A 3,474-nucleotide genomic window follows, 5' to 3' on the forward strand; every position below is an offset into this window, starting at 1 on the left:
GGTTGAAAGCCGTGCTTGTTATCTATTCCCCGGGAATTCTATCAGCTAAATATTATAATTATTGATTTCATTACATAACAAACTGCGATGTTAGGTGTATCTAAAATCAAGCTTAGAGCCTATTTTGGTGCCTATTTCTCAAAATTTTCTCAGGGCGCTTGAGCGCGCCCTGAACCCCAGCCGTGTCGTCCCGCACTTTTCCTCGCTCCCCTTTTCTGGCCCTACAATTACATTCTGCTGTGGATTTTGGCTCGCGTCAATCAACTTGGGGGGCCCCATGTAGCCTACATCGTTTCTTAAATACATACCATTTTTTTAAGAATACAAATAGCCTAGTTTTATATCTAACAGCAAATTATTTACCACCCCCTAAATTTTGAAACACCCCCCCTAAAAAGAAAAGCTGGGGAACATACTGCCATCAAGTAAGTCTATGCATCTGACCGTAAATATATACTACTACGATCTGACACAAACAACCGACCAACAACTCCTATACCTGACATGAAATGGTAACCAGACGAGAGACCGTGGTTCGCAATATGATTAAGCCGTCTCTCCTCTTCCCGAGATAAATAAGTAAATCCTATCCCAAGTCGCCAAATTACTAGCAGGGTACCGAACGAATAATTCCCAAATACATTCAGTTTGGTGTTGGCTCACCTTTTAGCTGCAACGCAATGACTTATCCAATCCCAGCCTGCACATCTAGTAATTAGTGGTGAAGTAGATCCCGAATGTTTTGACACCGCCCATCAATTACCCGCTTTATTTGTCGGAACAATCAATGAATCCTCAGGTTGCCCGATAGGGCACGTCTCGCCACTCATGTTGCCAGTGAAGCGAAGTGAGCCAACAGTCCGGCGAATATCCTAGTTCGTGTTTGGGCCGAAGAAAGGAAACAATTTGCAGTACAGATAAATACATTACGGGAGTAATTGTCACTGAGATTTTCGTGGCAATTCTGATTTATATTGCAGTAATTTATTAAACACAGTTGATCAGTACAGTCACGGCATTATTCATCACTAGTCTTAAAAAGAATGCACATGCATGATCATATAAACACCATCGGTTATTGTAGATATATAAATGATTTAGAATTTCCTATTTCCGATCGTGTTCTTCTATTTTACATTTTTTATATGCAATGTATCGATCAATCCCACTAACAGACAAACATTTAGCAAAAACAAAAAATCGAACGCCAGCGGCCCGTGAACCACCATGCAATGGTACCGTGTTTCCCCGAAAATAAGATGTAGCCTGAATTTTAAAATAATTTTAATATAAGCCCCCACCTCTGTTGAAATAAGACCTAGGCGATAGAGCGAATTTTTTTACCTGGTTGATAGTGGGAATTCTTTCCTACACGTTTTAAATGATTACTCCAAAACAGGGGTGTCCAACCCGCGGCACGCGGGAAGGATTCGTGCAGCCCACTTAAAGTTTTTATATAAATACGGACGTATAAACATATTCAACATAAAATTTTCCTGGTACGATATCAAATCTTACGAGATTTGAGGCTTCAATTTCACGCCGCTCCTTCATAGGAAAAGCGCTGTTAACGCCACATAATATGATTTTGCGGAGGGCCACTTAAGCATGCAACATCAGTGGCGATACAATGAGTTTTTTACCCATTGTGAAATTAATTACAGACTGTTATGAAGATATACAGTCGTTTATCTCAAAGCTTGAACTGTATGAAACTCAATTTGAATTGAAGAAAAGCAGTTTATTTCCCATTTCTAAATAGCTTCGACGGCAACAATATGGGATTCTATGAATATTTGAGACAAAGTCGCAAATTTGTTGAAAGCATTTAATGAGAGATTCGCTTAATTGCAAAATTCGACAGTCTCTTTAAAATTTTGTACGCGTTCCGTTGACATTCGGGTAGAAGAGGCACTAGAATATACGCAACTTGAATTGATGTCCAGTCACCTACGGAACTGAAACAGTTGTTTCAAGGAGATAGAAAACTTCCACAGTGAGTATATCGAAGATAAGCTTCACATCATGAGACAAATGGCAATGCGTGTTGCGGCGGCAATAGGCACAACATATATGTGCAAATATTTCCTTTCGAAATTGAAAATTATGAAATCGAAGCATAGAAGTAAGCTGTCGAACGGCAATTTGACAAGCCAGTTAGTTACGTTGTGAGGTTCCAAAGCTAGCCGTTAATATTAAACAGTTGAGCAATGACATTCAAAAGCAAGTTTCGCATAAGTTGAACAAAAATAATTGCTGACTATATTTTTTCTGCCGATGTACATTGCTTGAAGGTTGTGCATTTTGCATTAAAGTTTAAGTTGAACTTGGTGTTGTTTGCGTGCAAGTTGTGTTAGAAATTCGCAAAGGGTTATGCAATCAAGGCGTTTGATTTAGCGACGCTCAAATTCTAAAGTAAATCGGCACTGGGCTGGTATTATAGTTGGGCAAAAACGTTTGTGCTCGCGAAGTATCCGTACCAAGATGGCACACAACCTGAACCTAGTAGGTGTACCAGGTTATAGTTCAGGTTGTGCGTCATCTTGGTACAGATACTTCAGAAACAGCAAAACGTTTGCGGCCCGCAATGAATTTCCTCATGTGAAAGTGGCCCGCGACACTAAAAAGGTTGGACATGCCTGGTCTAAAACGTGTTAATCTACGTTTAGTTTTTTTAATTGAAACGTGTTATTTATGAGTAAATGGATATCGGTTTTCATATTTTGCATATATCTCGTAATTCTCTACTTTTTAATTTTGTTTTTGCGACATTCTCGAAAAATGAGCCCTAGTGGTATTTTTTGGAAAAAAAAAATTGAAATAAAACCAGGAAACAGTCCAGCAATCTTCTTGCACTAAATTATCCCCCACAGCATGGCATTCCAGGTACAGCAATGAACGGTGAGATATTGAACAGCGTCGACTTGAATTGTTTTACGAACCTGTTGAGAGTAGTCCGCGTCGGCATTCCTAATGCTTAGCACAATTCGCAAATCTTCGAGACGTGACAGGGCGATACAGGAACTTACGAGGCTGAGAATCTGAAACACTTTATTTGCTTTTCGTCTGACATTTCCTGCTGAGAGAAAGCCTGATTAAATATTTGAACGAAAGATCGGCTCCTGTCTCTCACGTAGGAACAGAAACCGTGACTACGCGATTGTAATCGCACAGAAACCGAGTCCAGAGACTAGTAAACAAACAACAACTTGATAACTATTAGTAATAATTTCTATTAAATTAAAACCCCGTTCACCGCTACATCGTTGGTGGGCATTCTGCGTCAACAATTTATTTAAAAAAACCTTTTATGTCGTAAGAATTCTTTGAAAAACATCGTCGTCGATGTCAAAGCCGGTTCAGTGGACCGTGGCCGAAGCATTGTTTGTCGTAACAATACCCGACTGCTTTGATTTCATTTGAACCTCCAAAGCCGTGACCACCCTGTCTGCAGTTCGAAGGTTTCACTCTTAT

At 39.8% G+C, this 3,474-nt stretch overlaps 1 protein-coding gene across 1 annotated transcript in view; it reads right to left on the bottom strand.

The window, feature by feature from the left end:
• Nucleotides 1-3,474, bottom strand: part of LOC120339460 (dual adapter for phosphotyrosine and 3-phosphotyrosine and 3-phosphoinositide-like) — an 88,133-nt gene that overhangs the window by 79,623 nt on the left and 5,036 nt on the right. The gene's annotated exons all lie outside the window — the stretch shown is intronic.

The sequence above is a fragment of the Styela clava genome, chromosome 9 (genome assembly GCF_964204865.1).
Source record: "Styela clava chromosome 9, kaStyClav1.hap1.2, whole genome shotgun sequence".
In the NCBI taxonomy this organism is placed as follows: domain Eukaryota; kingdom Metazoa; phylum Chordata; class Ascidiacea; order Stolidobranchia; family Styelidae; genus Styela; species Styela clava.